At 46.8% G+C, this 23,212-nt stretch overlaps 1 protein-coding gene across 6 annotated transcripts in view; it reads right to left on the bottom strand.

The window, feature by feature from the left end:
- Positions 1-23,212, bottom strand: part of CSGALNACT1 (chondroitin sulfate N-acetylgalactosaminyltransferase 1) — a 324,300-nt gene that overhangs the window by 152,049 nt on the left and 149,039 nt on the right. For 3 of the 6 annotated variants that reach the window (XM_060291556.1, XM_060291555.1, XM_060291560.2), the window contains exon 2: positions 17,656-17,748. The gene's annotated coding sequence lies outside the window, so the exon portion shown is untranslated. Of the gene's footprint in view, positions 1-17,655; positions 17,749-18,064; positions 18,180-18,391; positions 18,477-18,525; positions 18,947-23,212 lie in introns of those variants that run through there. The other 3 variants (XM_060291558.2, XM_060291559.2, XM_060291554.1) reach the window with 3 other exon arrangements.

Raw genomic sequence — 23,212 nt, 5'->3', positions numbered from 1 at the left:
CTCATGAAAGTTCATTATATTCTACTTTTGTGTATATTTAAATATGTTCACAACAAAAGGGTTTTTCTTAAGTCCATGCAACATTTCAATCTCACATTCAATTCTAAGATTTCCCTCCTCTCTGTAAAGCAGGCCAAGCTGTTGGTCCTAATGGCTGAGGAGGGAAGAGGTGGGTGGGCAGAGGCAGAGGAATGGGTAGTCTGCTCCCCACACCACTCCCTCTTCCCTGCACCCGCTCCCCTGGTCGCAGAGCAGAGAGGTTCGTGGTTAGTTGCTTCTGTGCTGGTGTCCTATTCCTTTACACAATGGACACAGAAGGATGGGTGGAGGCCCCAGCAAGGCTTGCTGGCAGGAGGCTCAATCCCGAGCAGTAACTGGGCATCGATGGCATTAGATTCGAATGCACCTTCCAGGTGAACCCCGCCAGCAGCATCATGCCACTCTGCGCTGATACGAGAGCTTTCTCTCCACGCCCGTGACAGCCCAAGCTAGTCTTCCCTCTGTGGGCCAGGACGTGGGCCTGCTCATGGTGGGAGCCTGCCTGCGTATTTCTCAGGGACCCTGAATTCGAGGGGGCTGTCTTGTGTCCTCTGCATGTTACCCCACCACACCCTCTGTCATCAATGCTCTGCTCTGTGCTCCATCAGCCCTGGGGCAGGTCAGCAGGCCCGGTAGCTCAGCAGACATCCAGTAAGATAGCGCACACGCAGCCTTCGCTTCTTGAAGACCCCAGGAATTTGATGAGCAATCCTCTGGCCCCTCCTCCGCCTCAGCTCAGAAGCATGGTACCCTCCCAGCCCCCTTAGCCTCTCTGCTCTCCTTTGGGAGATTCACAAAGGTTGTCTCCAGAAGTCCCTCTTCTTATCTGTCACTGGCAGAAGTTTGACAAACTAGTGTCCCTTTTTTAAAAAATTTATTTTATTATTTATTTATTTAATTTTTGGCTGCACTGGGTCTTCGTTGCTGCTCGTGGGCTTTCTCTAGTTGCGGCAAGTGGGGGCTACTCTTCATTGAGGTGCACAGGCTTCTCACTGCAGTGGCTTCTATTGTTGCGGAGCACGGGCTCTAGGCTCACAGGCTTCAGCAGTTGTGGCTCCCAGGCTCAGTAGTTGTGGCTCGCAGGCTGTAGAGCACAGGCTCAGTAGCTGTGGCCCATGGGCTCTAGAGTGCTGGTTCAGTAGCTATGGCCCGCGGGCTCTAGAGTGCTGGTTCAGTAGCTGTGGCCCACGGGCTCTAGAGTGCTGGTTCAGTAGCTGTGGCCCACGGGCTCTAGAGCACAGGCTCAGTAGTTGTGGCTCGTGGGCTCTAGAGCGCAGGCTCAGTAGTTGTGGCTCGTGGGCTCTAGAGCGCAGGCTCAGTAGTTGTGGCGCATGGGCTTAGCTGTTCCGTGGCATGTGGGATCTTCCCGGACCAGGGCTCGAACCCATGTCCCCTGCACTGGCAGGCAGATTCTTAACCACTGCACCACCAGGGAAGTCCCCAGTGTCCCCCCTTGCACATGGAAATCAACTGGGGGTGTACTGGGCCTTGGAGAACTTAGAACTTGTTCTCAACAGGACACTAGCTCTACTGTTGGGGCTGGGGGGTGCGGCACAAAAGATCTCAGCCAGCACCTCCCACTGCCCTGCTGCATCTACTAGGCATCAGGCAATGAGAATATGAAGGCAAATGAGACCTGCCACACTGGCTTTGACATCACAGGGAGTGAATGTGGGCACAGGACCTGACACTTCCCAGGGCTCTGCCTTGAGTAAGACTCTGGAGCCTTGTGAAGACTTTGCCCCTGTCACCAGGAAAGGAGAGGTGGCCGAGATGACTCCCTGACCCAGAGGCCTGGAGGCCGATGAACGAAACTCCTGGCATTCTGGGATCCCAGCCCTCTGCCACAGCTGATTCAAAAGTGAAGAGCCCATTGGCGTGGGCCCTGTAGGTGTGGTTCCCTGAATGGAGTGGTGGAAAACACTGTGCCACAGCCTACAGGCCAGTGCAGGGTCCAGATCAGGTGGTGTGCACAGCCCACGCCCAAGTCACAAGGCAGCAGGTGGGCTGCAGAAGCTGCCCTGAGATTCTACTCCCCCTAGCTGTTCACCCTGCCACTGGCATTCAGGATGACAATTTATCACAATTTCTAATATTATCTCTCCCAAAAGCCGAGTCCTATTATGAGAGCTAGTCCAGCCCCTGGCCACCGAGAGACCTAGGATAAGCCAATGCAGTGGACACCTGCCATGCCCTGGGCTTTGTGTACACACCTCCTATACTTAGGAATCAACCTTATGATCTTCTGCCTCAAAGAAGACATTTAGTTTTCCAGGATCTCTTGCATTTAGGGTGAACCATCACCCTGGATTTTAAGTTAAAAAATTAACTATTACTTAAGTCACTGTATTTGGGGGTAGTTTAGCCCAGTCTCTAATACTCACATGAAATGAAGAGTCTGTTCTACAGGACTGCAGACCCTACCACCTCTGTGCCATCCATGAATTTACATTCGAGTGTGCGTGTGAATACTGACGCACAGCCAGGTTTCTCAGAACAGCATCCACCCTGGTGTCTCTGTCTTCTCACCTCTCAGCCCCTCAGTCTGGCTGCCTCACCACCACTCCACTCACACTGACCCTCCTGAGGTCACCTCTGAGCTCCTTTACAAAGCCCTGATTGCCAAATGCCTTAGGAGTCAGGTCAACAGAAACACACCCGCCTGAACTCCACCCCAATCATCGTGATCACTGACTGTACCTAGATGAATAGATTTACTCCACTGCCCAGCAGAAAGAAATTAAGTCTTCTCTGGAGGAAGGTAACAGCATCCAGAGAACTTACGATTTTCATATACAATGTCAGGTCCTTAATGAAAAATTACAAAGCACAACAAGAGACAAGAACAAATGACCAAAAACTAAAGAGAAAGGACAGATAATATATACACTCTAGGTGTACTATCTAGGGGATATACAATCATTATCAAAAAGGAATTTTGATATAATTATAATTGCTGTGTGCTAGAAAACATAGATTAAAGATGATGAATTTTATCAGATACCTGGAATCTATATAAAAGAATTAGAAAGAAATATAATAATTGAAATTAAAAATGCAATAGACAGGTTTAAGAGCAGATTAGACAAAGCAAAAGAGGGATTTCCTAAAGTAAAAGAGATGTAAGGAGAAAATATCCACATAAAAAGCACAGAGAGAACAAAAGAATGAAAATACAGAAGAGAGCTGAAGTGGCACCTGAGACATGGATCAAAGAACTAACATGCCTGTAACTTGAATCCCAAAAGGAGAAAAGAGGAGAAAGAAGCAATAGTTGCAGAAATACTCACCCAGAGTTTTCCAAAACCAATTAAGGATATTGAGCTGCAAATCCAAGATGCTCCGTGAACCACAACTAGGGGAAATATATTTGGGGGTAGGGGGCTAGGGTCTGCTACCCACCAACCTTGCAACTTTCAAAAGACCCTTCACCTCTGCACTTTTTTCATCTGTAGAAGGCTTATGTTCTTATGACTTAAGTTTAGTCAAACTAAATGATCACCCTCCAGAGCTAACGTTTGAGAAATCTGTGTTTCCTAAGCCTGAAAGCTTACAGCCATGTGCCTCCCAGGCAGTGGTATTTGGCTTCTGGAATTAAGTTATGGAGACAGTTAACATTACTCACACTGAGCTTTTGCAAGTCTATGGTGATTTTCACGTTGCAATTTCAAACTGAGCTGAAATAAAGGTTTCTTTCTCTATTTTTTTTGTTTTAACACAGAAAGGTTTAGCTTGGATTCTGAATTAAGAGAAAGTTTAGGCTAACAGTTAACCTTGGATTAATATTTATCTTACTAATGCTGGCTTTATATCACATGGTGATATTCTATTTCCTCCAGGAAATTTTTTATGCCATTATAAAATTCTAGCTAATGCCACAAATTCTAGATGTAGGGCACACTGCCAGAGAGCACTATTGACTGCTTATTTGAAAACCAATCATCTATTTATAAAATCAGAAGAAGCATAATCTAAATATACTCAGAGGAGAAAAAGGCTGGATCCTGTGCCACCATGTCCTTTCTTTTCAGAGTCTGTCCCAGAATGACTGGTGACAAAAAGTGCTCTGTCCCATGGCTGCAGTGGTATCTGATAAGCAATAAAGCATTACAAGGCATCTCTTTATGTTTTTAAGAACTTGTTATCCAGCTCAACCACAAAAAAGATATTCAGAAGCAAGAGTGATGGCAACCTTGACATGCAGACCAGCAACAGACAGCAGGACAGGCTGGGAACATCCAAGTGGACTTTGGAATCAAATAGATTTAAGTTTGAATTCTAGGCCCGTCACTCTCAAGTCATCCGTGTACCCTTGGACAAGATATTTTACCTCTGAGCTTCCGTGTCTCTCATCTTTACTTAGAGAATTAATAAGAAGTACTGTCCATAGCTGTGGCGGGGAACAAATGGGGGGATTATACAGTATATGTGAAGTAGATTATATAGTGCTTGGAACCCCGTGCAGAAAGTGGTCCCCTTTTCTCACCTTCTGGCCCACCCCTGGGCTGGTCACTTCCCAGCACCACAGAGAGAGACCAGTGAGGGCTCTTTCCTCTGCCCATAAACTCACAGGACGGGGATTGCTTTCTGTCTGAGTTTACACTCTCTGGTGACAACTGGCACCATTTCTGTGGTGAGGCCAGTGACCCCACGTTGACCATGTGAAGACAAGCTTGATTCGCCTGCCTCTGATCCAAGATTTAGCCGCTGGGGCCTGTCCCACACCCCGTGCAGCGTGGATCAATTTGGTGGACGCTGACTTGGATTTAAACCCGAGCAGGACCCTATGCGGCCTTCCCAGGACAGACCCCTACCCACCATGTCCTATTCCTGCCTTTTGTCTGTAGAAAACCTTTAGCCAAAGAATAAACTTAATCAGAGAAATGAGAGAATACAAAAGCAAGGAAAAGCAGTTAAACAGGACAAAATAATAATAATTTAGTCATTAAACAACGTCAAGGACCTTTAGTTCCTCCTCAAGGGCTATGGATAATAATCTGAGCCGTGTCCTGTGAGCTGTCTTGTAGATACTGAAACTCCCACCAGGTGGAAGAAGTTAACTAACGATACGCTGACCAGGCTGTAGCCATGACATAAGCTGCCGCAATTCGGAGAACTGGCCTCAAGGAAATGGGAACTAACCGACCCTGGAACTGAAGATTAACTGTACTTAAAACAATCAACCTGACGCTGATCAGACCACCGCATGACCAATTTCGAGCTGACGGTGCTGTTTCTACACGTAGCCCCTTCCCTCCGCCTGTACATCCCTGAAGCTCCCCCTTCAAAGCTCTTGCCCCCTGGTCAGCAGGGGGAGTCAGCCTTTGGACATGAGTCTGTTTTCTCCCCTGGTTTCCAGTCTCCAAAATAAAGCAACCTTTCCTTTCTACCAACACTTGTCTCTCCAGTATTGGCTTGTGAGCAGTGAGTAGCTGGGCCTGAGTTTAGTGACAGCTTCCGTGTCCTATGTTCTCACCTGGGCCCTTTCCTGGAAAAGTTCCCGGGGGACCCAGCCTGTGGCTGCAGGACCCACCTTACTCTCCCTGTGTTAATTCCCTGAGGAGCTACTGCAAAAACCCACCCACCTCACTGAGCCATTTCCCACCTGGCTTCTCATGGTACGAGGCAGAGGAACAGAGATTCGAGAGGATGTCAGGTCCTGAGGGGAAAGAGCAGAAGAACCTAACAGGACATTCCTCCAAGAGGACCTGAGACCCACCTCCACATCACCAAGTCACCAGCTGACTGATGGGCAGAGATCCAGGTCTAAGCAGCACTGAGGGTTCAGAAACAGGACCCTCAACATGCCCTCCTCTTCACCACTTCCCTCCACCCGCCAGCAACCTCAGGACCACACCTGCAAGAGACCGGGGCCAAACCCCCGGCACCCCCGGCACACAACAGCAGGAGGCCCAGGGGCTGAGGACCTCTGAGCCACACGTCACATCAGATGTTTTTCAACACGAAACCATTTCCCTCGAGGAAACATCCCAGCATCAAAGAGCGTGAAGTGGAGACAACTACTACAGCCTTAGAGAAAAAAAACAGAATTAGAAACCTCTTCCAAGCAGAGTGACTCTCAACGTCCAGCACATCTGAGACCACCTGCAGAGCATCTTAAAAGTACACGTCACTGGCACCAGCCCAGACACTCAGGATCAGAAACTCTGGGATGAGCTTGGGCATTGGTATTTTTTCAAAGCTCCAAGACAAAGGCTGAGAAAAACTGGCTGAATCTGTGCCTATTAGTGAGGAGCAAATCAAACTCAGAATCAGGTTTTCCCATCATGGGCAGCGTTTCTTCAAGGCTGGTGGGTGGAACACTGTTCTTAAAAAGTTAAGAATTGTCATGCTGGAAAAGGATTCTGTGGAGAAGAAAGCTGGGACCCATGAGGTTAAGCCAAACTTAAGTCTTCCCTTTAGAATTTCCAGAACCTTTAACAGGCCCAGGTTCATCGTACACTACAAGACAGGAATACGCTATATGGTATTTTCCAAACTTATCTGATCAGAAAACTCTCCCTTCGAAAAATGTCTGGTAGCTCTAGTAATCTCTGGGAAACACTTTGGATCTGACAAACTGTCCTCCGTTAATTGTTTCTAGAGGTTTCCTGAAAGAACAGTACAGTGAAAAGGCTGGAACGCAAGGAGGGGCAATGACGACTCCACTCGGAGATTAGTCGAGAATCCGGTGACGAGGACCTCTTTTCCCACGTCTCCCCGCCTGGGATGCTGCTCTACACAGCCCAGCACTCTTCTAACTTGGTCCCAATAGAAACACACATAGGTAATAATGACTCCCAAGCAGTGAATGAAAGTGAGCCTCTGCACACAGCACCAAATTTCTTGGAATAAAGTTGCCAGGTATATCCACGTTCTCAATGATACTGCAAACTTGTGTGGACCTCCTCCCAAAAAGATGATGCTGTACAAGCCCCGTAAGCTGTTATTCTAGGAGCTAGTGCCAAGGGCACAAATACCCCTGCATCACAAGAGGAATCCTTAAAAGGGAGGCACCTTCCAACCTCAGGTCACACAGGGGCACAGCTTTCCTCTGTTTCCCCTCTTGGGGGGTCAGAATTTTAAACTCAACATAAGCAACAGACGCCGGCTATGATCGGATCACACTTGCACTTCCTTTGTGGCCGGCACTGCAAATACGCAACAGAATAAAGTCATAGGTAGGGTATTCAGTTGGTGATGACAAAAATACTAATGTCATAATACTACCTTCAATATCACATTCTAGCCAGTGAGAACTCAGCACAGACATTATTATTATTTCTGCAGATTAATATTTGATTGTAACATGAAATAAAGTTCATCTAAGCAAACTTAAAAGAATGCAGTAACTTATATCCTACCAGAGTACTGACTACCTAAGTATAGTATTACCCACAAACTTTACGTATAAGTTAGAGCGTGCCTTTGCTCCCAATCCACACATCTCCGGAGTGTCTCCTCTTCACCAGGCAGTATCCTAGGAGGTTGAAATGCAGCAGTGAACGAGACAAAAATCCCCGCCCTTCTGAAGCTTTTATTCTAGATCCAGGAATCTAAATATTTAGCAAGTTAACTGGATTTTTGTCATTTCCATTTTCTTCTAAGGTTTCTTCACTATTAAACTCCTATCTCACGTGCACCCCAATGTTCACACCAGCACTAAGACATGGAAGCAAACTAAACGTCCATTGACTGATGAATGGATAAAGAAGATGTGGTACATATTTACAATGGAATACTACTCAGTCATAAAAAAGAATGAAATAATGCCATTTGTAGCAACATGGATGGACCTAGACATTATCCTACTAAGTGAAGTAGGGCAGACTGAGAAAGACAAATACCATATGATGTCACTCATATGCAGAATCTAAAAAACAATACAAATGAACTTATTTACAAAACGGAAACAGACTCACAGACATAGAAAACTAACTTACGGTTATCAAAGGGGAAAGGAGATGGGGACAAATTAGGAGGTTGGGATTAACATATACACACTACTATGTATAAAATAATCAACAAGGACCTACTGTATAGCACAGGGTACTATATTCAATATCTTGTCATAACCTATAATGAAGTATAATCTGCAAAAAAAAATCACTTTGCTGTTCATCTGAAACTAGCACAACACTGTAGATAAAAAACATAGTTCAATAAAAGAAAAAAAACCCTCCCATCTCTCTTTGATCACAAAAATCTTGGATTATCACAGCTGAAGGAAATGACTGGGGCCGCTCTGTCCATGGCATGGACTCCAGGCAGGCGGGCAGGGGACCAGATCCTGGCTGTACTCGTACCTGTGACCTCAGATAACCCTTTTCCTGCTCTGAGCCTCAGTTTCCTCATCTGTTAAACAAGGACTGGGTTCGAGTTTGACCCAAGCACGGGAGTGGAGGGTGTTTGGAAATGTTGGAGGGGGCAGATTCTGGCTGACACAACAGCTGAGTGGGCCCAGGAACGCCGAACACCCTGCACGTCCCCGGACAAGCCTCGCCCGGGCCATGGAGCTTGTGAGCACAGAGCTGGCACAGGGCCGAGATCGCTACACATAGCTGAGGGCTCCTTCTGGACACCGGGCCATTCCTCTCTTTAAGGACAGTCTCGGCCTTTGATGGGGAGGCCGCCTGCCGTGCTCCTCTACCCTGAAGTCCCCACACTGGGTAGAGCAGGTGCCCCTCGTCACTGTTTTAAAGCTACACTGATTTTCAAAATATCCGCCTTCCTCTCACAAAAGCCTTTTCATAGCTGAAGCTCAAATATATAAAATTGCAATTATTATGTCAACTAGATCTAATTTCTACTAGGAGCTAGTTAATCCGCATCTTGTTACCAAAGATATAAACCTTATGACAACTTTGGTTTTGAGATGATTTTCAGCATTCTTACAAAGCCTGAAGACAAGCTAATCATTAATCCATAGAAAATAAGCAGCTTGTGGGGAGAATAACACGTGAACCAAACCAAAAAGGTTACGTAAGAAAATCTCATCAAATAAACAATGTAGTTAAACAGCTATCTGCTTATCCATGGTAAGCAGGGTATAAAGCAGTACTGACCAAAAGGCAGAGATCAGGCCTCCTACCTGAGCCATACCATAAAAAAAAGAAGGAATTTTCACCTTTTGCCAATTAGGTTGAAATGTCTTCTCTGTCTCCTGGCTGTGTGCTGTGAAGTTATAATCTTGCTGCTTACAGTTATTCAACCCCTAACTTGCCCTGGAGGCACAGATTTGGGCGGCTAAAGGCTACGGAAGGGTTATAAAGCATCCCCAGAAAGATTCTTACGCCTAACTTGATGGTCACAACTGTGTCCCGAGGCACCCTGGGGCACCAAAGGGAGCTCAGAGCTGTGCTTCAGAATATTTTAAACTTTCAAGCAAAGCACTGGATACTAGACATCTGCTGGACATTATGCAAACTGCTGGCTCCAGGTAATTCACACTTTCAACGTTAGACTGAGCTACATTCCTTTTGAAGATATCACAGCTTTGTGAAACTACATTTTGAGCAGTTCCTGTGATGAAAAGCAATGGCTACATAAGATGAAGCGTCTAATCTGACCCCAAGGTTTGGGGAGCTGTGCAGCACCCTAGAAAGAGACACATCCCATTATTAAGTAACTGCGGTTAAGAACGAGATAAAGCAAGTATTTTTCTTTCAATTTATTGTATTATTTTTTCAAACAGCTACTAAGTTGTTAGGACATAAACACTCACAAGCTAATGAACGTTACTACTTAGTGGGGAAAAAAAAAAAACGTTAGCCATTTTCTTAGCCAAGGGGTGTTGGGAAAATGAATGGGACACTAACGACACTGTTAAACCTCTGACCTAAACATCTCGGTCAATCTCTAAAACAAGGCAGGGAACAGGAAAGTTTCTTCTGCAAAGGGCAGATCTTTGGAAAAAGAGGTCCACTCCTGGGCGGCCTCCTCAAGCGTCATGGTGACGGCATCGCTGCTGTGGGTCCCGTGGGACAGCCAGGACCGCCAGGACCACCAGCTCCCCACATTGTATGGCCACTGCCACCTTTGTTTCTGGGGTTCAAACACAGAAGGATAGAATGACTGAATATGTACAATAAACACAGCCCACAAGCTAAAGATGGATTTCCACATTGTCACTGCAATTTTTTATCATGAATTTAGGAGTGTGAGCTCTTCGAAGTAATTCACCGTGAGAGCATCTGTAAAAAATCAGTGATGGTTACTTCAGTTCCTTTTCAGGCCTCCTATTCATCAGTCTCCAATCCATCCAACTGCTGCCATAAAATTAAGATCATGCGGGAGCCTCGGCATAAGGCAAGCAACTGAATTGTACAGAGTAGGCTTTAAGACTGCTAACTTCATTACGGGCAAAGAGTTGATGGATAGGTATCAAAACAAAAGGGATAAAAGTAAGGTATTTCTCATTAGTTACAAGGAGAAAAACAGCAACCATACAGTGAAGAAATGAATCATCACCTTGCTTGGGTCATCAAAATTAGCATCACCAGTGAGGGGCAGATGGGGACCTGATGAGAACACATCCCTAAGCAGAATCCCTGCTAGGAACGCACAGCATGAATCCAACCACAAGATCATTCATCTAACCCCAAATGAATATTCTTTAAAAGAAAAATGATTGTATTCTTCAAAAACATCATTTCACAAAAGAAAGACTATGAAAACGTTTCAGATTCAAGGAAGATACAGACATAACAGCTAAATGGAATGCCTGGTCCTAGTACTAGAGGGAAATGCTATAAAGGACATTATAAGTGAACTTACAGAGTCAGAGTACAGTCTGTTATCTAATAAGATAAACTGAAATAAATGTTATACTGACTGAATGATGCCTGCACCATTGTTATATTAGAAAACATGCTTATTCTTGGGAAATACACACTGAACTATTTAGGAATAAGGGCTATGATGTATGAACTTAAATGGTTCAGAAAAAAACCTAATGTACAATAATCTTATGTGTATATATACTATATAGATAGAGAGAAGGAGAAAGAGGGGAAGAGAATGCACAAATAAAAAACGGTGCAAAATATTAACAATAGGTGGATCTGGGTAAAGGCCTTATGTACTTTTGGTTCTGTTGTGTTTTTTTTTAACATTTTTATTGGGGTATAATTGCTTTACAATGGTGTGTTAATTTCTGCTTTATAACAAAGTGAATCAGCTATACATATACATATACCCCCATATCCCCTCCCTCTTGCGTCTCCCTCCCACCCTCCCTATCCCACCCCTCTAGGTGGTCACAAAGCACCGAGCTGATCTCTCTGTGCTATGTGGCTGCTTCCCACTATCTATTTTACATTTGGTAGTGTATATATGTCCATGCCACTCTCTCACTTCGTCCCAGCTTACCCTTCCCCGCCCCCCGTGTCCTCAAGTCCATTCTCTACCTCTGCGTCTTTTGATTCCATATATATGTGTTAGCATACGGTATTTGTTTTTCTCTTTCTGACTTACTTCACTCTGTATGACAGACTCTAGGTCCATCCACCTCACTACAAATAACTCAATTTCATTTCTTTTTATGGCTGAGTAATATTCCATTGTATACATGTGCCACATCTTCTTTATCCATTCATCTGTCGATGGACACTACACAAAAGGATGCTCAACATCACTAATCATTAGAGAAATGCAAATCAAAACTACAATGAGGTATCACCTCACACCGGTCAGAATGACCATCATCAAAAAATCTACAAATAATAAATGCTGGAGAGGGTGTGGAGAAAAGGGCACCCTCTTGCACTGTTGGTGGGAACGTAAATTGATACAGCTACTATGGAGGATAGTAGGGAGGTTCCTTAAAAAACTAAAAATAGAACTACCATATGACCCAGCAATCCCACTACCGGGCATATACCCTGAGAAAACCATAATTCAAAAAGAGTCATGTACCACAATGTTCATGGTTCTATTCTTATGTTTACAACTTTTTGATAATTTGAAATTATTTCCAAATAACGTATTTTCAAACAGTAAAGTGCTGAACCACATTTGGGCACAAGAAAACAACTGCTTAAGTAAGTAAACATGACACATGCACCACAGCTAAAGAATGTGCATATCAGAAGTGTGTGGTCTCAGTGGCAGGACGTTCACCATAACCCAAGTGTGATGACAGCAGAGCACGTCGAAAGAGGCTCTCCAGTCATCAGCCTGTTGGAAGCTCTGGAGTGAGGTGCAGGGACAGTGAAAAAACTGGAGACAGCCAGCCTGGAGCAAAGGTCACGCCTCCTTCGGGGGGCCCTGGTTGAGAGGTTCTCCACGAGGAGGTGAAGTCGGCATTATTCTGAGGCTCCTGCGGGCAGAGCCAGAACACCCGAGCTCCCCAAAGATTCCAATTCCAAGTGAAGCCTGGGATTCTGGGTGGGTCCCCAGCATCCCAGATGACTCAGTGCAGTGGCTCAAGGACCCTGCCATGGGCTCCTGGAGGGCAAGGATCGTCCATCCCACCAAATCTCCAGCGTCTAGCAGCGGAGGGCTCATGGCCGACACCCAAGCCAACGTTTGCTTAATTAATTAATTAACCAACAAACAAGTGAATTCTTTCAATTATGGAAGCTGGGAAAGGAAAAGGGAGGAAGCAGGGACCACAGATTTTTTTTTCCATTTTAGAATAACGTAAACATTTACATCCTGTTAGTTAATATTGATAATTTCTTGCATCCCCACTATGTGCCAGAACTTCTCAATCCTCACAACAACTCCAAAAGGTACCATTCGTTTCATTTTCCAGAAGAGGAGAAGGGCAGAGGGGTTCCGCAACCTGTCCAGCTCACGGGATTAATAAGGGATGGAGCTGAGGCTCCAATCCCAGTTCTAGGGTCTTTGTGAAGCCAACTGCCTTGCCTCTAGAAACAGGGAAATGTAGACCTCAACGCCAATCAGCTGAACAACCAGAAGGGCCAGGGTGAGAGCCACCTGTGCCCTGAGTTGAAGAAGAAGAAATTCAGAAGAAAGGGGATGCCTAGGTACACCTTTAGTCTGCTTCTAATGGGAAGAAACGCACGTTAGGACAAAGACATTTTAGGGAGACATGCAGTCCGCAAGTCGCCAGGCTGGTGGCCAGGTACTTATGATCCCCAAACCAAAGTAAAACACCTGGAAACAGGAGTGAGAAGGGCAGTGGGTAGGGTAAACAAGAAGCTATTTTTCTGATGCACTTTTGACTCTTTAAGTTAATTATCTTCTTTCATTCATATCGTCCTTTGTCTTAAGTTTCTCCCATGATTTTACTCAGGAAGAATGAGAGCCCTTCCTAGAGGGGAAGCCACAGAGCAGGAGAAGAGGGGAGAAGAAAGACGCTGGTTTGAATCCCTCGACAGCTCGGGTCCTCTGCATCCACGCATCCACCGTCCTTGTCAGAAGCGCAGGTGGGCCCGCTCCCAGCCGGTTCACACTCACCCCCTAACCCAACCACTCGTGCCGCTGAGCACGTGCTCTATGCCAGGCACCAAAGGTGTCAAGGGGTCCCGATGAGGCTCAGGACCCTCCAGACACCTCAGGTTAGTTAACAGGAAAGAAAGGCAAGAAAATCAAATGGAATAACACCATTTAGTGAGTGTCAAAAATCGAGAGGTTAACCCGCAAGTCAGCCCAGGGGGAGAGGCCTGAGCCAAGTCACGGAGAACGAGTAGGAACCGGCCCGGCCAATGAGCCCGGAAGGGCGTCCCGGGGAGAGGTCCCAGCAAAGGCCCCAGGTCAAGCCAGAGAGCCCTCAGGGTTGGTGCACCAGCGCGCAGGCCACCTGGAGGTGCTGGGAGGCCACTGGGAGATTCTGAACAGGAGCAACGTGAGCCTAGATGACGTACCTCAGAAGGGCCGCTGTGGCCACGGGGTGCGGGTGGGGGTGAAGGTGCGGAGGTGAGGTAAGGACAGCCTGAGGAGTCCAAGTGCAGCCTGATGCACGAGGAAGAGGGGTAGGTGGGAGGCAGGCACTCGGCGACGGACCGCATGAGCACCTGAGCGACAGTAAGGAAGTCAGGATGCCTTGGGGGGCTCTGGCTGGTGACTGAGGGGGAGCCCGAGGGGACGTAACGAGTGCAGGGTGCTGGCAGGACACGTGGCAGAGATGGCCGAGAGTCCGCGGTGCCAGACGGCAGTGGGACCTGGGGAAACAAATGTGAAGTCAGCAGAAGTTCACCATTTAGTGCAGAGGAAACTGCATGGATAATACAGAATGAGACGGCAGAGAGGATGGAATGCTGGGAACAAGAGACGGGAAAGGGGGCCACAGGGATCAGCCACAGAAAGAGGGAGAAAACCAGGGAGAGTTCATTGTCGCCGTACATAAGCCAAGGGAGCGAGAGTTTCGAGGGCAGTGGTCGGAGTGTCGGATGCTGGAGAGACGCGTGTCGGGGCACACGCATCTCCATAATCTGACTTCCTAGGTACTAAGCTAAGAGCTAAGATGCCTTATCAGACTACAGTGAGAGGAGCAATAACGCTGAGACCGAAACTCACAACCGGAAATTCATCCCAACATTTGTTTGTAAATATAAACAAACACGCTAGAGGCTGCGAATGTAGAGACGGTGCTCCCTTTGAGGACAATGGCAGCCAAAGGACAGACATCTAGCAGGTAAACAACTGTAGGCAATGGAGAAATAAGGTGGGAGGTGGCAGGGGGGCACAGAGGCCCAGCCCCAGGCCAGGCAAAGGCTCAGGAAAAGGCTTTCCAGGGCTGAGTCCTGAGTCCAGAGAAGGAACGCAGTCTGGAGGGCAGAGGACAGAGGAGGCAGGGAGGGGAGGGGCCGCCAGGACAAGACGCAGGCGTTAAGAGGCTGAAGCAAGAAACCAACGGGATGGAAGAGGCGTCTCAAAGAGCAGAGCCCCGGAACAGGGCAGAAAAGACAAAGGCCAGGCCTAAGGAAGTGTCGATCAACAGGGAGAGATGGCGGCCCACTGGCAGGCGTGCACCAGTGGACACCCACGCTGGTGCCAGCGTGACCCTCCTGGTGTGGCCCGGAGAAGCCTCATCTGCGGAAAGTAAACTGTGCTCAGGAGGATAAGTTAAAATTGCAGCAGCAAACACTGGCACTCGTGAAAAGCCTACAGACTTTACGTCTCATTCCATTAAATGGAAAGGTTTTGAGAGTCTAAAACAGGCCCCAAAGAAGCCTACTTTATAAAACACAAACTGCCCTACTGAATTCTCTAGTTTTGCAAAAATGCGCAACTTGCCAAGTGCTCCATTATAGCTTTATATTAGTATTTACTTATAATACCCGCTTCGTTCCAACATAAAACGGAATCAGCTACCATTTTACGTGAGCTGGTAGACGCATGTCACGGGCCTGTAGAGTTGCAGAGAACGACGGGGTTATCCGTCCACAGACAGAGTTTGTATCCCTCAGACATGAGGCGAGGAACTAAGTGGATCACAGAGGTGAGAACACACGGGTCTGCGGCCTGCTGCGGGGGGCGGCGGCGGGGGCGGGGCGCTCGGGAGGCCGTCGTGGAACAGGGATGACAGGGCAGTGACGGGCGCCAGTCCGAGAGGGTGTGAGGGCCAGGGGCCAGTGGCTCCTGCAGGGCCGGGACCCCGCTTGTTCCCTTTCCCACGCACCCGCTCACCCATTCATTGCTTCCTTCTGTGCCTCCAGGTGCCAGGCCCTGCTTCTGAGTGCCGGAAGCCCCACAGGTGGGTTGCTGCTGAAGGACCAGTGAACGTCCCCTGGGGGGTGGCAAGGAAGGAAGAGCTGCTGGTGGGAAGGAGAGTGTGGAGACACGGGGCACGGAGTGGGGCACAAACACGGAGGGCAGCGCTTCACCGAGAAGGACTGGCGGCAGCACAGGCTCCGGGGAGGACGCGGGGGACACCAGGAGATGCCCCGACAAGCCTTTCAAGGCCTCGTGCTGGTGTGCATCTGAATCAGTCACCTCTCCTGGCTGGGACTCCATGAGCACCGTGCATGGGGGCGGCACACCTGCCGACCAACACCCCAGACACTCTTTCCCCAGTTGACACCACTGCTCCCCACAGGTCTGGTGAAGCTCCACTACCGAGGGACGTTCAAGTCCCTGCGTCTATAAAGGACTCAGTCTGCAGGAAGCAGTTCCTGGAAAACCAAAGGCTTTCCCAAGCTCGTACTGCCCCGCTGGAGCCTGACTCCCTGGAAATATCCAGTCTTTGCAGCGGGATGCACGGCCCCCAGGCCGCTGCCAAAACCCAGGTCCGCCGCCCTCATTGCTCGTCCTGAAGGATAAACATCTTAATCGGCTTCTGATTACTTCTCTATTTTGTACAGTTGACTTTGGCTCTTTTCTACTATTACCTCAAGGCTTTAATATCATGGAGTTCTAACGAACTGCTCTCTTCTACATCATCCAAGTAATTCTCAAAAACATTAAACATCGCAAGACCTCAGATTAGAAGAATTCCATTATGACCCTTAAGCCGGCCTTGAGTGACTTAGGCCTCTTAGCCACTCGACTTTCTACTCAGAAAAGAACTTGTGAAGAATTATTCTTTAGTTATTTTTGTTTGATTATTAACTTTGGCCAAGGTTGGTTTTATTTTTCGTTACTGGTGACTCAGATACAGTGCCTTTAACTCCTCATTCTCTACTGTTTGAGTACAAAGTGGTACATTAACCCAAAATCACATCCTGTGTTTTGACTTTCACTCTTTTATCTTAATCAGTGTAACAAAAGTAAAAACAAAAAACACAAAGTCATGAACAAAACCTCCATAGAAGTCTGCTAAATGAAGGAGGGTGAAGGCATTTTCTTGAAGATATGCGAAGGCTGAGCACAGCTTACCTATTTTCATTTTTATGGCTCCAGAATCATGTCCAGAGGAAACTAAAAAAGGGTTTTAGCTCTGCCGAAGGTAAGAACCACATACACGACTTCCCATCTCATGCTGTTCCATTTCAACTCATGATGTCCCCGAGGTTCTTGTTTTTTTCAGTTTAGTATTGCCAGATGTAATAAAATAATTATTGCCGAGAAATTCAAAATGACTGGTTACAACAGCTGAACTAAAACAACGTTGCTGAGATTTACATGCGTCCCCAGTCTGAAACCAACTGTACAATCCATCAGCGTACTATTATTCTCCAAGAATTCTAGAAAGTATTCCCCTAAGATATTATAAGTTAGAAAGGAAGATCATCCTTCAATTTCCTAAACATCTTATTTAAATAATTATTTTGTAGCATGGTGAAAATTACGATGCCCTTTTGATTATGAGTTAAATATTTGAGAAAGCTTAACATTTTGTCACAACTTCCAAAAGGAGAACAAATGTTCCTACTTAAGTGAACTTTTTTTAAAAAGAATTATGCAGTTCTTCTAACTGTTTACATTACTGGTTTCAGGCATTTGCTACTCTGAGAAGAGACAAATTATGAGGAAGTTGGCAAAGTTAAATGTTGATTACAGGCTTTACAAGTGAAGAAAAGGCTTTTCCAAAGCAGCCAAGTAATTGTATTACGTTGAAAAAGTACTCATATCTTAAAATGGTAATTTGTTATTAATGGAAAGTAAAATGAAATTTAGCACATTTCAAACACAGCCACAATATTGAATAAACTCAGATCATACAGAGGTTCATTTCTTAAGTAATTCATGATTAACAGACTCACTTACCTGAAGTATAGGAAAAGAAGGTTATGAGGAAACTACATCATTTTTTCACTGGGTAATAATATCTTGACTTCTCTCCTTGAAATGGAAAGGAATCTAAAATACAAAAAATAAAATAAAAATAGGAGTCGCCCTTGTGAATTTCCATGTCTTAAATTACGAAATTTTAAATCATTTAGGAGATAAAATGCAATTCATCCAAAGTTCTGCCCCAAAAAGCAGGATGGTATTTTCCCTTTTCTATCTTAATGGGTAAAATGCAAAATATTTGTTAAGACACACACACACACACACACACACACACACACACACACAGATAATCAAGGTTTAAAACAAATGCTGAGAGCCATGCAGAAGTGTGTGTAAAAGCAAAGCAGAGTCACATGCTCGGAAAAGACCCCAAAAAGCAAACCTCGCAGCGAAGCAGGGTGTCCGCCGCCCGCTGGGGCCTGGGCGCTGCGTCCGCACGGAAGCCGCAGCTCAGGTTGGGTCAGGGGACCGCGCACTGCGCCGGCACTTTTTTTTTTTTTTTTAATGGTCGTAGGGACTGAAATGTTACGAAACAGCAAATCCCCGGGAAGTTGGAGAGCCCAGCTCCCCGGGACGCGCGCCCCCGCGGACGCCCCCGCGCCCCGACCCGGGGGCGCGCACGGCCCGCGGGACCTAGCCCGCGGGACATGCCCCCCGGCCCCGCGCCCCGTGCCCCCGCGCCCCCGCGCCCGGCCTTGCAGGAACCCACCGAGCCGCCCCTGGGTCCACGGAGATCGATGCAGATGGGGAAGAGGTAGGAGCAAAACACCCGGGAAGCGAAGGCGAGGAAAATACTCTGGAGGGGACTGAGCCTCCCTGCTAAGTAGATGTTAATAATGCTACCTTCAACTCTCACGCAGAGTCGTCTTTCCCGAGTTTGTGATTTCATCTCATTTGTCTTTATGATTTAAGTCATAGCAAAAAATAAAAAATACTATATGGTTGCCTTTTCACACGCAGGAATTAAAAAAGCCCCAGGGTGGTTATACGAGGACAAAGAAAAGACTGATAAGCTGCTGAGGTCTGCGACCACTAACTAGTCCCCCTGCTCCGCCGCGTTGGCCTCCTGGTGCTAGAGCGGGGCTGTCACGTGTTTGTTCCCCCCTCCCGTTACATTTGAAGGTTTTCTCTGCGGCATTGACACTCAGTCAGTACAAGTGTGAGGAGCGTCACCGTAGAAGTTGGGAAGCCATCCGTGTCCACACACTCTCACCACTTTCCTGCAAGTGGGCCAGCCGGGGCCCCGCGGCAACGCCTCTCCTAAAAGCCACTTCCGTCCCTGCCTGGCGAATTAATCTGTGTTGAAATGGAATTGCAGTTGGCAGAACGGCAGCAATGCCAAGATCGAATAATCACTTGGACCCGAATCTGAGTTGTTTCCATCCTTGACAACAAATAATGTTACCCTCCGGAGCCTGCGGGGCCAGGAGTTGAAATGAGTTTATAATTTGGCTTCCAGGCTCTCTTCTCACTCTCAACCACTTAAATGTCCTTTTCTGCCTTTTAGCATGCAGGGGGCAGCTTTGGAGGCTGAATCACCGACGTGGTCTTCATTGATATCCGTCATGAATATTCTTTGCCAAATAAATAAAAAGAGGAAAAGCCCACATCATTCAAAACCACATTTGTTTTAACAGTGAAAGTAAATAGACTGTCGGCTCATACTACCACATGATCATTAATAATCTAATTTGTTCTTCTCACTCCAGCAACTTGAAGAGAAATGCTCAGTGTTTTCATCTCCACACAGAGGCCCCATTCATCTGGCCCCTCAGTGCCTGATCCTGGTGATGCCAAACTGCAGGTTAAGAGCCACAGGACAACCCAGCGCCTCCTCTTTTCCTAGTAAAGAACTCATTAACACTCGGATCCTTGGCTCTGGGAAGTACATTGTCTCCTTAGCAGTTCCAAACATCATGTGCCCTGGGAAGGTAGTCATCTCTAGCTGGTGATGGAAAAGGAAAGAGACAGGAAGGCAGAACCACTGGCAAGACTCCCTAGAGATCAGGGTGGGACGGGAATTAGCATCTTGGAAAATTACTGGAGGTGAACCACAAGTATGCAAAGGACAGGTGGACGTGTCCAGCTAACATACCCTGTTAGGAGGAAGGGAAGTGTCATCACCCACACGCCTCCCACACGCCTCCCACTGAGTGAGCGGCTCTGCGTGTGCGCTCCCCCCATCCCCACAGCGATGCCATGGATGTCTGCGTTAACATCCCCATTTTGCAAATGGGGAAAATGAGGCTCAAAGGTGTTAAGAAACCTCTCCGACTGGTACATGGTAAAGCCAGGATTTTTCTGACTTCAAAACCAAAGCTCGAAAAAGAGAAAGAAACGCAAGCCTTTACTTCTTCTAGGATGCAACGTGGCCTTGTCTGCAAGCGCTAGTCCTCACGGGTGGTTCTCCAACAGGTGGGTGGCTGCCGCCAGTGGTAACCTGGCAGATATGCTGCCAGCATCCAAAGGCTGCCCGTGAGGTACTGGGAACAAAGACCCTCCCTCATCCTTCATAAGAAATCACAGTGACAAAGCCACTCTTGGACGAGCCTTCCTGAGTATCAGAGAAATAGACAATAACAACGTGCCAAAAATAAAAGCTAAATCCAGGGAAGCAACTGCAGGTACAGAGTAGAGAGAGCACCTTTCTTTGTCCAATTCAGAAAATAGTTCTCGTCGACATCCCTCAGGCTAAATCCAGGTCTGAGGGCGCCTCTCCTGTCATCTGATGCCCTGCTGTTCTCAATAGTTTGGCCTAGAGAGTGAGGATTACAGAGGGGCTTCTGTGGATTACAGAGGGGCTTCTGTGGCTTCCCGAGTTCTAGTTATGGTAAAGAGTGAGCAGGAGAAGGCAGGATGCGCCTGAGAGTGGCTGGGAGAGCGTCCATGGGAAAATCACACACTCGGTTTTGGAAATCTCCCAGTTGGGATTCTAAAGGTTGGGAAGCCTGCCTCACCCCACAGCCACAGTAATACAGTTTGACATCCGTCAATTAGCAGCACTCCATAAATAAGTCAGCTTCTAATCATGCCAAAGAAGCCCGCCAAAAATCAACTATGGAAAAGAGCAGTTGAAAACGAGCACACTGAGATCAATACTATTTTAACAATCTAGGAAGCCGTGCTATTCAACATACAATGAATAAGCGAAAGTCGCCCGCACTCGCAAAGAACTTCAAAGGCACAATTGGTCCAATGGTGTGACTATAGCCATCTGTGTAGGTTAAGTTCCAAGGCTTCCTCATATTCATAAATGTAAATCTAAATCTTTAATCCATCTAAACCACGTCTGTGTCAGACACATTGATTCCTGAAATGTGAAAAGTAAGACGGGAAGACGAAAAAGCCCTTTCATCATCAGTGTGCCTAAAATAACAAACAAAAGCACCGAAAGACCAGAAACGTGTCTGCCGACTCAGGCTGCCTGGTGGGATTTTCTTTGTGCAAATGTGGATAGTAATATACATGTTTTAAAATCTTGATGGTAGTGTTTTCATTTGTATAAAACGATGGGAGTCCCCTGGGTAGCAGCACTGGGAGACATAGCAGGGTTAGGGTCAGGAACTGCGCAGCCAACTTCTAAAATTATCTTTCTCAAGAATATGTTTCAGAAAAGAAAGTGCCCTTGCATGCTACATGTTACAAGCGGCATGTGATTACAGGCTTGACAAGATTCCTTCCACATTAAATAATTTTACTGAAAACAGTATGCTTTAGGACTCAACTGACTTTAAAAGTCATGAGTTCTTCCCCCAAAATGTTGTCTTCTATTCTTCTGTGAAATGAAAAACAGGGTCTCTGTGTTCTGGTCTTGTGTGTACAGATGTGGACTGAATGAGAAGATGCCCCTTTCTTATTCCTAATCCTGCCCGTGAAGTCGGCCACCCTCACTTTCTTCAGTTTCTCGCTCTGGTAAGTGAGGATAAGCACAGATACTATGACCAGAACTACGAAGATGATGAACAGAATTATGATGCTAAATTATTTGAAGTCTCTTTTAAAATGCATTGGTCTAATATTACCTTAAAGGTATCAAGTAGATTTCCTTATGCTCCAAGGATTTACCAAGTGCCTCCTACCCTAGGCCATGGGGTCCCTGTGAGGGCCCTGTGTGAGCCGTCTCCACACAATCAACATGTAAACCACCAATACGAGAGACAATGAAATGACTCACATGCTAAATAGACACAAATAATATGCCATTAAAGCACCAGAAAAGATGGGCTAGGACTGGACAGAATCGGAGTTCCATCTTATCTCTCGGAAAGAAACTAAAGCGCTCTGTTTGCCGTTGATCGTAAGACCAATAACACAATCTTTCTCCTAAATCAGCTGGGATACAGACAGTTGATGCTCCTTCATAAAAGAGAGCTCTTTCGCAGCACAGTCTGCAGTTACACTCAACGCCCTCTCCCAGGAAATTCCTCCAAGGCCAGCCCTGCCCCTATGAGATGCTGCAGCTGCCAGCACATGCTAGACAACATCACAGATGCTAATGAGGAGACCTGCTGCACTTAAACCCTGAGCAGAGCAAGAGATTCAGGTTTTCATCTGTTATGGACTGAATATTTCTGCCTCCCCCCCCAAAATTCATATTTGAAATTTTAATCCCAGTGTGTTGGTATTTGGATGTGGGGTCTTTGGGAGGTAATTAGGTCATGAGGGTGCAGCCCTCTTGAGTGGGATTAGTGCCCTCATGAGATGCCACGAGAGAACTAGCTTGCTCTTTTTTTGCCACGTGAAGTCACAGTGAGAAGTCAGCTGTCTGCAGTCTGGAAGAGGGCCCTCACCAAAACCAGACCATGCTGACACCGTGATCTTGGACTTCCAGCCTCCAGAACCATGAGGAAAAAGTGGCTGTTGCTGATAAGACTCCCAGCCTGTGGTGTTTTGTTACAGTGGCCTGAGCTAAACCATCATCTTAAATCTGCTGTGAGATTGTATACAAGTTCATAACTTCTTAGCCTGTGTTTCCAGATTTGTAAGTAAGGGGTTGGACCAGGCCATGGTTCTCAGTGAAGGAGGATGGTCTTTATCGGCTGCCTCCCCTCCCCACTAGGATTACATCTGTGGAAAAGATACATTGCAGAGAGGAACAAGCAACACAGACAGAGGAAGATGAGGCAGGACAGCATCTAGACTTCGATGTGAAGGGGAGGGAAGGGAACTTTAAAAAGCACAAGCTCTTGCAAGACTTAAAGTTATGGCCTTCCTAAGTATAAAGATTCTACCAGACTAGTTGATAATGGGTAATTTGATGATCAAAATCATGCGTTTAGGGGCTTCCCTGGTGGCGCAGTGGTTGGGAGTCCGCCTGCTGATGCAGGGGACACAGGTTCATGCCCCGGTTTGGGAGGATCCCACCTGCTGCAGAGCAGCTGGGCCCATGAGCCATGGCCGCTGAGCCTGCGAGTCCAGAGCCTGTGCTCTGCAATGGGAGAGGCCGCAACAGTGAGAGGCCTGCGTACCGCAAAAACACACAAAAAAACAAAAAAAAAGAAAATCATGCGTTTGTCCATTAACCAAACGT

Source organism: Globicephala melas, chromosome 21 (assembly GCF_963455315.2).
Source record: "Globicephala melas chromosome 21, mGloMel1.2, whole genome shotgun sequence".
NCBI classification, from domain to species: Eukaryota; Metazoa; Chordata; class Mammalia; order Artiodactyla; family Delphinidae; genus Globicephala; species Globicephala melas.
This window is presented reverse-complemented; position numbering and strand designations above follow the sequence as displayed.